Source organism: Mus musculus, chromosome 6 (assembly GCF_000001635.26).
Source record: "Mus musculus strain C57BL/6J chromosome 6, GRCm38.p6 C57BL/6J".
Lineage (NCBI taxonomy): Eukaryota > Metazoa > Chordata > Mammalia > Rodentia > Muridae > Mus > Mus musculus.
The window spans coordinates 91,197,191-91,211,960 of NC_000072.6; positions in this window are offsets into that span (position 1 = coordinate 91,197,191).

Consider the following 14,770-nt stretch of genomic DNA (forward strand, 5'->3'; position numbering starts at 1 on the left):
CCTCAACATCCTCATCTGCTGAGTGAGACTCAGTGGAGGCTGGGAACTTGCCCACAGCCTCACAGTGCACCCTGATTAGATTCAGCGCTGGCATCCTCCTTCTGATACCCACATGCAGGTACAGACCATGTTCATTTCCTCCTGTCCCAACTCTGGGGCACAGAAGATGGGGCCAGAGTTGAATGGAAACAGTTTAATGAGAGATGATGGTCAAGAGCAGGGTGAAGCCGAGAGAGGATAAGGGAGATGCCACCTCTGCTGGGAGCAAAGGGCTCAGTGTTGCTGGATACTGCAGGGTACACCCAGGCACATCTCAGCAAGCCCAGGCTTTAGGGCATCTGTCAACCCACTCAGCCCACCTTGCTGGAGCAGCTCCAATGGATTTTGAGGTTGTTCTGTTCATGAGCATGTAGGCAAGAAGCCATCTGTACCAAGGGGTAGATCATACAGGAGGCTGCATATGACCTCTGGCTCTGGGACTGAGGATAAAGGGAATAGAGTCAGGAGGCAGTGTGCAGCTGTGTGAAGCAGTGTGCAGCTGTGTGCAAAAGTATACAGCAGTGTACAGCAGTGCTCTGCAGAGTACAGTAATGTGCAGCAGTATACAATAGCGTGCAGGCATGTACAGCAGTGTGCAGAAGTATACAGCAGAGTACAGCAGTGTGCAGAAGTATACAGCAATGTGTAGCAGTGTGCAGAAGTATACAGCAGTGTACAGTAGTGTGTAGCAGTGTGCAGCAGTGTTCTGCAGTGTGAAGCAGAGTACAGCAGTGTGCAGCAGTACGCAGTAGCGTAAAGCAGTATGCAGTAGTGTACAGCAGTGTACAGCAGTGTGCAGCAATATACAGCAGTGTACAGCAGTATGCAGCAGTGTACAGCAGTGTACAGCAGTGTGCAGCAATATACAGCAGTGTGCAGCAGTGTACAGCAGTGTGTAGCAGTGTGCAGCAATATACAGCAGTGTGCAGCAATATACAGCAGTGTGTAGCAGTGTGCAGCAATATACAGCAATGTGCAGCAGTGTGCAGAAGTATACAGCAGTGTACAGTAGTGTGCAGCAGTGTGCAGAAGTATACAGCAGTGTGCAGAAGTATACAGCAGTGTACAGTAGTGTGCAGCAGTGCGCAGTGTTCTGCAGTTTGAAGCAGAGTACAGTAGTGTTCTACAGTGTGATGCAGAGCACAGCAGTGTGCAGTAGTGTTGCAGCAGTGTGTAGCCATGTGCAGAAGTATACAGCAATGTACAGCAGTGTGCAGAAGTATAAATCAGTGAACAGTAGTGTGTAGTAGTGTGCAGAAGTGTGCAGCAGTGTGAAATGGAGTACAGTAGTATGCAGCAGTGTGCAGCAGTGTACTGCAGTGTGCAGCAATGTGCAGCAGTGTGCAATAGTGTGCAGCAGTGTGAAGCAGAGTACAGTAGTGTATAGTAGTGTGCAGCAGTGTGCAGTCATGTACAGCAGTGTGCAGCAGTGTGCAGCCATGTACAGCAGTGTGCAGCAGTGTACTGCAGTGTGCAGCCGTATATTGCAGTGTATAGCAGTGTACAGCAGTGTGCAGCAGCCTGGCACTTGTTAACTCTCTAGGCTCATGTGTGCAATGTGCTGCTTCCTCATGATCCAAACACCCTCCTGTACCTGACACCCTGCTCCCCACCCACGTGGCTCTGGTGATACCCACACCTGGCTGTGGAACCCAGGTCTCAAGCATGCTAGGCAAAGGCTCCACACTGACTCCTAACAGCTCAGAACATTTCCCTATTGTAGGATTTTACATAATGCACACTTTTACAGTGCCATCATTTATATTGGGCTCCTTGAAGCCTGGTCCTGGTGCTGTTTTCTTTCCTGGTGTGTCTCCGGGATGGAGTTCAGGTTGTCGGGCTTGGTGGCAAGTGCCCTCACCCACTGAACCATCATGCCAGTCCTGACAAACCATTTCCCCCAGTGACTGTCCCCTTTAAGCTTCCACAGCGCTGAGAGAGAACCCCCACTGCTCCCATTTAATGCCCACTCTCTGGTTTTCATCTCACTCCTGTGGCGCCAGCCGGCATGTCCTCAGCTTACATACGCACACACATGATGTGTTCCATGCCCCCTGCTGCCCTCATTTGCTTTGTGGGAATTAAACCCAGAGGGTCCCTCATTGCTTTTACATGTCTAGCTACATGGCTGGCGGGTGGCAGTTCTGCCCCTGAGCTGGACTCTGCAGGAGGTCTTCTGCCAGCTGGCTTGCTATAGGCCATTAGCTGATCCCTGGGGACTGATAGATGGGAGCTTAAACTCACTTCTCCCTTGAAGTTGTCCCACAGCTGTCAAGTGACCTCTGTCCCTATGAGACAAATCAGAGGTACCACCCCTCCTTTATGATTTTTCTAATTTAATTCACTACTTTTTGCTTTTGTGAGATACTAGTAGGTGATGCTCGGCAGTTGTATTACACACCTTTAATCTCAGCACTCAGGAGGCAGAGGCAGGTGGAGTTCTGTGACTGTCAGGGCTACACAAATTGTCTGGAAAAACAAAACCAACCAACCAACCAACCAAACAAACAAACAAAAGAACAACCAAACGAAAAACCATAGTGGGTGCTGCTGCTAATGTGGATATCAGGCCTCTACTCTAAGCATCCCCTTTTAGTGTGTATTTTTCCTTTAAATACGCAAAGGTGTAGGCTGGGTCTATTTGCAGCCATATCTGACACTTCCTTTGTACTGCACTGCCCTCTTGGTGCCCTGGGTTAGAGGTAGAAGTAACAAATGGTTTGTGATTTGTGGAAAACACAGTTCTTCATTTGGTGTGAAGGACTGTACTCTACTCTGAGAGGTGCAGACAACCTGGCCATGCCCCTTTCTTGCTTTGTATGCTCACCAGAGCCTCAGGTGAGGGACATGAAGGGCTGAGAAGAGTATAAAGCATACAGAGAGTGCTGTGTACAATCAGCCAGGAAGAGAGGCAGCGGAGACAGCAGAGGATGAGAAAGGGGGAGTGTGGGATAGAGAGCGGGTTAGAGCCTGTCTGAGCTAAGACTTCCAGGGAGCAGCCCAGCCCTAAGGATTCAGGGTCTCAGATACTCCGGACCAGAGTGTATGAAGCTGCAAACAAAGGCTGAGGGCCCCAGTGTCCAAGGCCTGCCTGTTTAGGAGGTGAGGGATACCACAGTAGCCCAGTGCTCCAGGCAATGAGCCTCCGGCCCAAGCACCTAGAGCACCGAGTCTCTGGCTGTTATGGTCTGGAACAACAGGGCACTGGCTGTCTGGGTTTGAGCTACAGCCCCTGGCTGTATCAGTCCAGTCTCTGGGCCTCCAATAGGGACTGCCAACACTGGGGATTGTCTCCTTGCTTCCTCAAATTTGTATCCCTGGGGTGGGGCAGAAGGAATCCAGCCAACTGACCTCTTGTGATATGAGGCTCACGTGTGCTGTCCTCTCAGAGGAAGGCAAGGATGGGTCTGATGGGTAGGCAGTAAGGTGGTACCATCTGGATGCCTCAAGTCATCTGGAGCTGAGCTTGTGAGCTGGGGACCATGACTTCTAAGGGTTCCCTGCTTCTCATCTGTAAAAGAGCCGGCTAGTATCACCTTTCTGGAGGCTTGGGCATGCCTTGCATAAAGCCAGAGGGAGCAGGGTTTGACGGGCTCCCTTGGCCTAGAGAAGACAGACAGAGATTCAGACAAGGGCCTGGTGCCACTGGGGCTGTGGGGAAGGGGGAACTCTCTTTAGAGTCCATGGCATCTGGAGTTTCTGGCAGGGGCCCAGACCTTGAGAGGGGTCCTGGGACGCTGCCCGCCCTCTGCCTCCTCCCACATGTTGGCATCTGGTTTTGTTCAGCTGGAGCCAAGCTGGGAGGCGGGCGGGAGGGTTTGGGGGTGGGGGAGGTTCCGGCAAAGAGCTGGGGAAACAAGGCCCCTTTGTCTGCTCCAGGGTCTGCCTGTTCCCTCTGCCTAGAATTGTGGGTTGGGCCTCAAGCAGGCCATTAGAGGCACTGTCTGTGATAGGAAAGAGGCCAACAGTTCCTGAGTCAGAGGGGAAACTGAGGCAGGAAGGACAAAATACCTGTCCAGAAAGATAATTGTGTTACTGGCAGAGACAGGACCAGTGCTAGCTTACTGAGTCCAAACCTAGAGCCTTCCCCTCCTGTACTCTCCTCTGGGCTCCTCGTGACTTCCGGATCCTTCCCAGGACCTCTCCAAGAGCTATCTCTCTTGACCATGCCTCCTTGTTTCTCCCTCTGTCATCCCCATCTTTGGAGGGCTTTGGGAAGGTGTAGAGGTGGCCCTGTGCAAACACATGCCCTCCAAACAGTTATGACCCTGGCTTGCAGGAAGTTTGCTGCTTATGGGAAAAACCTGAGGAGCCTGATGGTAATACAACCTGGGGACAGTGTCCTGAGATGTGGCTGCCAGATGTTTGGGGTGAGCTGCGGAAGTGGGGACAGGAGGGCAGAGTAGAAGGCTCCCCCAAAACAAGGGATGTTCCAGCCGAGACCCGAAGACTGAGGGATTAGCCAAGTGGGGTTGTGGGGTGGCTGTTCCTGGCTAGTGGTAAAGCGTGATCCCCAACCTGGAGGGTGGTAGAGAGCAGGCACATGGACGACCCCGAAAAACCTGGAAAGCAGAGGGGAAGGGGAGAGGAAAGAGTCAGAAAGTGTCTTCTACTCGGAATGGAGACACAATTGGAGCCAAACCACCATAAGGCCTTGCGGGCCAGGCTGCCGGGCGTGGGCTCTGTTTCTGGACTCAGGGGAACCATGGGAGGGCTTCAGGGCAAGGAGCCACATGGCTAGGTTGCGCTTAGGAAAGAGCAATCACAGAAAAGAAAACAGCGTTTTAAAGCAAAGGACATGGGCAGAAACTTCAACAGAGAGGAAAAGCAGATGGCTGAGATATGGCTGAGCTCATCTCAGAGGGTCATGTGAATGAAAACCACACAGAGACACCAGTTAACACCTACTGCATGGGCACATGTCAGCAAGGGGCAGGCAGGAAGGGAGGCAGCAGCTAGCCAGGTCACACATGGGTAGGGACATTCGGAAACAGCAGTCTGGCCTGGGCTAGTGAATTCCATCAAGTGTAAACTCCGTGACTCAGCCCCTGATGTCCTGGATTACTGCCCAAGAGGACTCCTACGGATGTCATAGGGAGATAGCTACAGAAAGTGTTGAGGCAGAGTTGTAATGGGAACCAAGAAAACAAAACAACCTAACTGCTTTCAACAAGAGACTCGTTCGGCGTCTTATAACTGAACTATGGAATATTTCTAGGTATTGAAAAGAGACAAAGAAAAGCCACAGGTGTTCATATGGACACACCCTGTTTTCAGTGCTGTGAGGGACCTTTACAGGACACGTCTCCATATCAAGTTCCGGAACACCCTGAAATCACACTGTGAATGTGTTCAGAGAGTAACTCCATTAAGGAAACAGGAGGCCATCCAGGGGCCCCAGGAGAGGAGATCTGGGTGGGACATGCTCGCCTGCCATAGGACCCCCTTCCTTTATGATCACGTAGCTTCAGTCAGCCTCCAAAGCCCAAGATGTTCTCTCTCCTACTGGCTACATTTTTGTGATGGGTGTAGCATGATTGTCTGTTAGTCATCAACCACAGGCAACTGGCGTTACTACCAGATTCAGCAAGTTCTGCTCTGGTCCAACCTAAGGTGGTTGATGGATGATCCTGGGAGAGTTGATCCCTGGGTTCTGATTGGCTGGAATGCTAGTGAGTAAAACTCCCCTGATAGGAACCAGTCACTGAGAAGCTGGTGAAGTCTTTTGTGCCTGTCGGGAATTTTGCTGAGAAAGTACTTCTAAAATGTGTGTTAAGTAATTAATGCCCTGGAGTCTGAATCAGAGAGGGTATGGACTTCAAAGCCAGGACCATCAGGACCCTTTATGGATTCCAGCCAAACAGCTACCATTAGGAGGCTCACCCCCCACTCAGCCTCCCTGCCTTATGTCTTTGGGAGAGCAATAATCTTGAACTGAACTAATCAACACAGCCCATTCCTACTGCAGTAACTGGTTCAGGCCTGGTTACCTACCTGAAGCCTAGGACTATGCTTGGTGCCACAGGCTGATTTTTGTCACCAGAAGGAATGGCCTTGGAAGAGGTGGAATAAAGATCCAGTATGAGAGATGAGAGTAAAGAACTTCAACCAGGTGACACATCTGAGCTCCTGGATCCAGCCACACTTGAAGCCCATCCCTCTATTCTCAGTACCAAAGCTCTGTGTTCCATTCTGGCATAGGCGTGTTTGAGTCAAGCACTCTGTGATTTGAAGTAGAAAGTTCTAACCAGCTGTTGGGGGACAGTTCTGTGTACTATGTGTTCAGATGCTGGTTACTGAGCCCAGAGATCTGGTTGCAGTCAAGCATCTCCTGTCTCAATGTTGTGTAACAAAAAGTTTTCCATCACCTCTAATTGGTTAATAAAGATCTGATCAGCCAATAGATGGCCAGGAGTGAATAAGGCAGGAATTGTGTAACAAAAAGTTTTCCATCACCTCTAATTGGTTAATAAAGATCTGATCAGCCAATAGATGGCCAGGAGTGAATAAGGCAGGAATTGTGATCCCAGCGAGAAGGTCTCTCTGGTAGAGAGCAGAGAAAAGAATTTGCCATGAGGATTTGGCATGAGGTCGCGGTGAGAGAATCACCATGAGGAAAGGACAGATGGAGCAGGGGCAGCCAGAGCAGGACTAAGATGGCTCACTCAGTATCTGTCCAGTTATAGTGCAGGAAGCTCATAATAAACATGCCAGTGCCCACGTCATTGTTTCAGAGCAAAAGAGGGCATAGAAAAGCCCTGCACATTTATAACCAACCCCTTCCCAACTCATCAACAATGGCTCCATTCCTGAACTGAGGGCTCCACCCCTGCTCCTCCCTCTTCCAGCTCCCAACATCACCCCAGTGTGCACCATCTCTGTCATTAGCATCTTCCCCATCCTTCTTCTTCCTAGAAGCTGCCATGGTCTGAAGTTCATAGGTCATCTCTACCTGTTCCTTTGAACCAACCTCATGCCACAGTTCCCTTGGTTCTTAGAAGAAATATAAAGTCATTTGGCAGTGTACATGCTACCTTCACCTCTCTTCTCAATCCTTCCTCTACATGACTGGCTTTCATATCCCTTGCCCTGGACCTAGCTACTGCCTTCTGTAGCTCTTCCTCTAGCTGGCTCATGCATTCATCACCCCAACACAGGAGGGAGTAAGATCATTGTCCCTACTTCCTAGAGGGCACAAGGGGGCCTGGAGAGGACAGGCCTGTCTAAGGGGGCCTGGAGAGGACAGGCCTGTCTAAGGAGAGTCGTTTGGGTCTCTGGGTTGCTCTACCTTGATGCTTCCTGGTGCTTCTCATGGCCTGTGTCTTCCTATTGCAGCTTGAGCTCTATGTGGACAGGGATGTGTCCTGGTTATTGCTAGTACCCACAGGGCTACACAGAGCCAGGCACAGAATGGCCAGACACTGCTTGATATTGAGCATTCACTATGCCCAAGTCCTGTCCTGAGCAAAACACACACACACACACACACACACACACACACACACACACACACACGCTCTTTAATACAGAGTGTTTTCCATGGAGGACTCCAGTAGCTCTAGCAGGTCCCCCCAAAACTAACCAAGTTTCTCCACTGTGAAGGAGAGACAGTGTCTCCAGGTCACAGGGCCGTGAGTGCAGAGTGTGGGCTTGGACCAGCAGCCAAGCAGCCTGTTCCCTCCATGCTCTGCCGTTCCTGTGGGGTTGGATGGTGGACAGATGCTGAGGTTGTGCTGCTGTGGGGATCTGGAGCAGTCAGCAGAGTCAGCAGACTGATCAGAGCCCAAGCATGCAGGAGCCTTTGCTGGACTGAGGGTGATGGAGGACTGAAGAACCACATCAGGGGGCTGCTTGGCTTCCAGGAGCTGGAGGCAGCTGGCCAGCGTGATCCCTAAGTGTACGTCCTTGCCTGGTGCCTGATTTGAACTTTAGTAGGAGTCCATGAGGAAGAAGAGGCTGAAGCAGATTCCAGGAGGAAACTAGTGGGAATAGGCCAGAAGGAAACTTAGTACAAACAGCCAGGACAGATATGTGGACCCATATAAGTTGCCAAGCCCCTTATTGGAAGATCAGGGAGAACAGCGTGTCTGGCGCTTTAACATGATCACCCCCAAATAACTACTTCCAGCTTGGGTCCTATCACCTAAATCCTAAGGCTTGCAGTGTGGAAGGAGGATTTCTATGGCTGTGCAGGCTGTACCAGAGCCCTGTTCTGCTCAGTCCATGGCACAGGCCTGGGTCAGGGCAGGCTAAACTGGGGTCATTGTGGCCCATCCAGGAGAAAACAATCCTAAGAGCCCAGGCTGAGAAGGAGCTGGCAGAGGACCAGAGGGCAGGTCTGAACTCCAAAACAGAGTCACCACGTGGTGTGAAGAAACCATCTCCCATCGCTCGAGTTGCTGTAGCACATGAAACTGAGACCCTCCTGGCTCCATCAGACTCCTTCCTCTGGGCTTAGCTGGGGAGCCCAGCTGCCTTGCCCCACCCAGGGAAGGGGCTTTGCATTTCTGTCATACATTCCTATGTTCCCCTGGTCCCAGGGTTGTCAGAGTTGAGGAGATAAATGTTACTGGGTTAACCTAAGACCAAGGAGCCTGAGATCCCAGAGGATCCTGGCCTCAATTTGTCATCTGTGAAGTGGGGGCATAGTGCTTAAGCTTCAGTGAGACAGGAGATGCCTGTGCTGCAACGTGGACTCTGTGAGCTTCTTCTGATCCTGTCACTAAGTGAGTTTGACTTATTGTGCGGCATGAAGAGATATGGTCAAGTGAGTCAGATGGTTCAGAGCATGTGACCTTGGGAAACAGGAGAGGTGCCGCTCACTGCACAGCTCTGACAAAGGCTGGACTGGGAGACAGAGAATCTCAGGGAGGAAGGCCGGGAATGGAGCTCAGTTCCAGATGCCCAGGCCCAAGGAACTCTCTTGACATTTGCTGGTGTCCCTGTGTCTGTGTCGCTGTGGTTCCAGTTCACAGGGGCCTCAGCTCAGCTGCAAGTGTAGTGGTGGAGGGGCTCTGTCACCCCGAGGAGATGTGTTCCTGTGGCCACCACAAACCTTAGATGCTTATAACCCCAAACTCATGAATTCCCAAAGGTAGATGGGGTAGCCTGTCAGGCAGATGGAGGCTGTTTGCAGAAGGATCTCTACTCCTGGAGACTCCCTCCTCTCATCCTCAGGCAAGGAACTAAAAGACAAACACCAGCATGTAGAATGCGCTGGAGGGCCTGGGGTCAGGTTTAAGGGCAATTGATTGGTGGATGGATAGATGTGAGAATGAGTTAGCCATTCTAAGCAGAACCTCAGGACCTGAAGCCTTAGAGCAGTGCATTGAGACGCCTTTGGGAGGTCAAATGACCCTCTCACAAGGGTAGTATATCAGATACTTATATTATGATTCATAACAGTAGCAAGATTATAGTTACTAAGTAACAACAAAATAATTTTGTGATTTGGGGTGATCACAACATGAGGAGCTGTATTAAAGGGTTGCAGCATTAGGAAGGCTGAGAACCACTAATCTAAGGAAAAGTATTGGTGGGTCCATCTACATTAACTGAAAAAAAATTATTATATAAAAATCACATGACCAGAGTATAGGAGGGTCTGCAGAAAAGGGTGAACCCCCTTCTGTGCAAAGAATTTCAGAAAGACAGCCTGTTGAAGATGCTGAGGAACCCTCCCCAGAATAAAGGCAGCCTGGAGGCTGGGCACCCCGTGCCAGGAGTGCAGCTCTTGGTGGGGCGGAGGACATCATGCAACCTTTAGGGGGCTGTTGATATAAGCTCCAGGGGTCTATTGACACAAGCATCAAAAGCACCCAAAGGTGCATGTGCCCTGTGCCACAGAAACTTCTTGGACTGGACAGGTGCCCAAATCTAAATCCAGAGATTCTCTTCAAATCATTTTTGAAATGATAAGAATGTTTAGAAATGGTTAGGGTTGGATACATTTGTATAAAACAAAAGAGACTGAAACAGATTCTTCTGAGAAGACATCATCTGCTGGTTTGGTAAAAGTTCTCTAATGTATTTATTAAAATTAGGGCCAGCCTTTAACATTTCACAGGTGAAAAAGCCAAGGCTTGGAATAGCCAGAGGCTTGCCTCTTGACTGCCCGACTTAGCCCCTGAGGGTTGTGTTATTTGGTCTTTGGCAGGTCTCTTCCCTTTTTGGGTTTTTCTGGAAGGTGTGTGTGTGCATGTGTGTGTGTGTGTGTGTGTGTGTGTGTGTGTGTAGGGGGGTGGTTTTGGGTACCCCCAGCTTGCTTTCTAACCCATGGTGAGATCTTTACTCTGAGTTCAGCACCCTGCCCCCTCATCCATGCCTTTTCCCCAAGCCAGGAAAGCTGTCCTGAGTGGCCAGGCTGGGCTAAGTCTTGTCCTGGGTGACTAGAACTTCTGAGAAGTGCCAGAAATTTCATCACACCAGAGGGAAGGGTCAGATGAATCAGAAATGAGTTGGGCCACAGAGGTGGAAGCCTACCATTCCCAGACAGAGTCGTCAGGCCGTTGGCTTCCTGGAACACACAGGGGACTCATGGAAGAGTAATGGCTCCCCACCTCCCCAGGGGTTCTATATGCTTCTGACTCTCTGAGCAGTTCGCCAAGGGCACTTGGTCCCTGTTCACAAGGTGGGACAGTGTGGGGGTGTGTGTGGAGAGAATGAGCTGATTGCGTGGGACCTGCCATCCTGCTGAGCCTCAGCCTCTTCAACTGTAAACCAGGAACAGTGATGGAAATCTCGACAATGGGAAGTGTCGGGAGGAGTCTGGGAAGTGCAGGGGGTGGGGGAATGGGGACTGTACATGGTAGGCCATTTAGTCTCACCAAATCAAGTTTATCAGCCAATTCCTGTAGGAAAATTTGTGAACAAGAAACTTCTGTTCACACTGACCAAAGTCTCAAACGAAACAACTAGTTCAAAACTGCAACTCAGATTGGCAGACGCTTCCAGAACCAAGTGAGTCTCTATAGTGGAAGCCTGAGACTGGAGGATCTGCAGAAAGGCTGAGCTTCAGCATCTGCCATCAGGAAGCACTCCTGAGTTCCTGTGCTGCTCAGAGCTGCTCTCTGCTCATTCCTGGCCCATCACACCTTAGGCAGTGGCCACAAGCTCAGGCTCAAAAAAGCACCAGGCACAAGTGTCCTCTTTGGACTCCTTGCCAGAGTCCTTCTTAGTTACCTCTCTTCCCTGATTCCACCACTGGTGCTGAGGATAGACTCCTCTTGCAGGCCACACCTGGGCCAGGTGCCCAGCTAGGAAGTAGGGGGTTCTCCTGGTCCCAATGCATCATGTGGTCTCAGGATAGATATGGGAAGTTTCTGCAGAGGCCCTAGTACCTGGGGATGTACCTGGGCAAAAAACTGAAATGCAGACTGCATAGGTCTTGTAGTATACACAAGCCCCACCCCTAGTACCCCCTAACTTCATGGGAGATTCCCGTCTACAACATGGTATATCTAGGCTTCTCAGCAGAGATCTTAAGTTAGTTAGGTATAGGCCAGGCTGTTATAATGAAGAGGCCCATGCTTTGGTTCATTTCCAAGTGAAGGGTCAGCGCAGGTAAAGCCACCTGTGATACCCAGCAGGGCATGACCTGTGTCAAGCTACCCGGAAGGGAAAGGAAAGGGCAGGCTTGTCCTTCCTTGGAGCTGGTCATATCTTTCCTCTCCAGTGGCCCAGAGTGTCTGTGGCTGTGGCAGCCAGAAATGCCAACCTTAGCCAGGCTCCTGTGCCCATCTGAACTCCCTGTGGGTGGATTTTCATCAAACAGTGGGGAGGGGTCTAAGTCCTGCCACAGGTGGAAAGGGTTGGGTGGGTGGAACAGATCCGTGGTGAGCTGGAAAGCAGAGGGGCGGGGGTTGGGGGCGGGATTTTCCCAGGAGGGTAGAACAGCTTCTTATACAGCTCTAGCCTTGGGGATGGGGTGTGGGTGGATGAAGGGCTAGAGATCCAGATCAGAGAGGGCCTTGACCTGGCCCTAACCATTGATTCTGTTTCTCTGTATCCAGGTCTTGCTCATGTCAAATGCTAGTTCCTGCCCAGGTATCCCTGAGGCCTGAGATGTGTGGGCTGGTAGTGCAGCCACTCTGGGGAGGAGGCAGGGCACAGGAAGGACATGCACAGGCAAGAATTCCAGGTGCTGGTGAACTATCATCTAGAAGACTGAAGGAGGGAGGGGGAGCCTCAGGGGCTCCAGGTGGCCTTTTTCCTGCAGACTCTCCTCTCTTTAGGAACAGACAAAGCTGGGAAGGCCTTTTGCCCACCATTGCTTATACGTATCAGGTGGCCTGGGGATTACTAAGAATTCAGATGTTCTACTCCACCCACTGGAAAACTGGATTTAGGTAGAATAGACATTTATATTTCAGATAAAGATGCAAAGTTCTGAAGTATTCAGCCCATTGTCAGACACGTCTGGGGTAGTGCTACCAAGCATCTTGGTGGGACAGCAGGATTGAGGAGCGTCAGATCTCACTCCCCGTGGGTGGACTGGCCTTTAAAAGTCTCTGGCCATCATCTTTGAAAGTTATTTTCATTCAGTTTCTGCTGCTGTATGAAGAAAAGAGTCTTCTGTAGCTCAGAGCCTAGGAGAGCTGAGATTACAGGGCCAGCATCCTGGGGAGGGCCCCTGGGCTGCACCACATCATGGCTGAAACTCTGTGAGAGGGACAGATCACATGTCCAGACGGGAAGTCAGAGGGGGTGGGGGGCAGGCAGGCTGGGTCTTTACAACAAAGTCTCAGTGAGCAGGGCCTGAGAAAGACTCATTAATCCCATCTGAGGGTGGAGCCCCCACAACCTAACCATGCTCCACCAGGCCCACTTCCTGGAGATTCTATTGCCCAGCAACCGTTTACCCTCTAGATCACCCCCTCCCCAGCAACCTCAGGGACATTCAGGGCTCAGGAGCCTGAGGGCTTTCAAAGGGTATTCAAGCCACAGTGCCTTTTCTGGGTTGGGGAGACAGCAGAGTCTCCACTGGAAAGCTCTGGTGGCTCTGGTGTCTACTGTCTTCTTCCCTGCAGCTGGGGAGCCAGCGGACTGGAGCTCCTGCACTGTGGCTGCAAAGTTAAAGGGAGGGCAGGAGACACAAAGAGGCAGAGTGGGAGGGAGGATCAAAGAGCCTATTGGAGGTTGGGAGCCACATCAGTCCCCAGAGGCAGGAGGATAGCTCTCAAAGGGAGTCCTGGCTCCACAATACTAGTATGACAGCAAGATTTGGTCCCAATAGTTGCTCTTTTTTCTCTCCAAGTTTGAGTCCCAGGGACATTTATGACACCTCTTCTCCCACAGATGATGCAGGGTGAAGGTTTGTGGTGTATAAAGTGACAACAAACATGAAAGTAAGGGCTTAGTGTGTCCAGTTGCCACTTCCAGCATTGCCTGCACAACTCCAGTATCTCCATGGGGACACTGAAGCTGAGGCTGAAGGTCATTCAGGAAGGCTGCCCAGCCTCAGAGCTGGCCTTCCCAAGCCCTTGGGTGGTGTCTTGTGCTATTTACAGAGTGGTCATATACCAGGTATAGCTGCAGTCCCTTTCCCTAAAAACTGTGAGCCAGTCCAGTTGGCCAGGTGGTATAGGTGAGCCCTCCGCCTGCTGGCTCTGGCGCCTCAGTGCCCAGGGAGGCTGTGAGATCAGCACTGGTGTGAGTAACACCTCTGCCCCCTGTGGCACTTTGTCTGGACCTTGTCAGCCTATAACTTCCTCCAACTCTATGTCAGCCAAGCCCCAGCCCCAAATTCCTGGTGGGTGATGCATACCCTGTCTTGATAAGAGTCCTGGCAGGCTCTAGGCGAGCCATGACTCTGGCTCAAATGTCGGAGGTGGGAAACAGCCTCTGTGTTATCTGGTGGAAAGACAACCAGGCCCAGGCTCCTTGTCTGCAGCCTGAGCCTGAATGTTGGCTGCTTGCCTCCCTTCTCTCCCTCAGCCGGGACTTGTAGTGGGGAAAGGGTCCATGCTTGCTGCAGCTATGCTCTTGGCCATAGAGAGAAGGGTTTCATCTGCTCTTTATTCTCATATACTATTTACTGAACACACCCCTCTGGAACTTTGGGATTTCAGCTCAACCCCTGATGTAGGCTTTGACACCTATTGTTTAGTTTGCCCCTGAGGAAGTAAGCCAAAACTCAGAGGGAAGGGACTTGCCCAAGGTGACTGGCCCAAGGACACACAGCTGCATGGGAAAGAAGTCTTAGCTGCTAAGTAATTCTACAAACGATCATTTATAAACCAATCTCAAAAAGGTAGCCAGGGAGAGAATGCAGCCAAGTGGCAGGATAGAAGGGCTCTGATGTGGTCTCAGAAAGGGGATATTTTATCTCAAAACAAGGATGCACCAGCCCTAGGCTCCTGGGGGAGAGGTGTTCGGGTAGAGGTTAACAGCATACACAAAGGCCCTGAGAGAGGCGTTTGTGGAAAGAGCCCACAGAGGCAGGCTGGGTCAGACTTTTCCATTCAGCTCTGCTCTCCACAACCCATCCTGGTTCCTCTACAATTCCCTGGCTCTTTCTAGGTGCAGCTATGTAACCCTGGGCAGATAGCTTCCTTCTCTGTCTTTTTGTTTGCTCTTGGCTGCCTCACACCTGTTCTGGGCCATGGGGTCTTACTCTTGGGCCACAGCTGCTCCTAGGATGACGGGCAGTGGCTATAGGGGCATCCATCTCTGGCAGGTATGGGAGGTGATTAGCAGTCCTGGATCTCAGACAGTGAAGCTCACTGTTGAC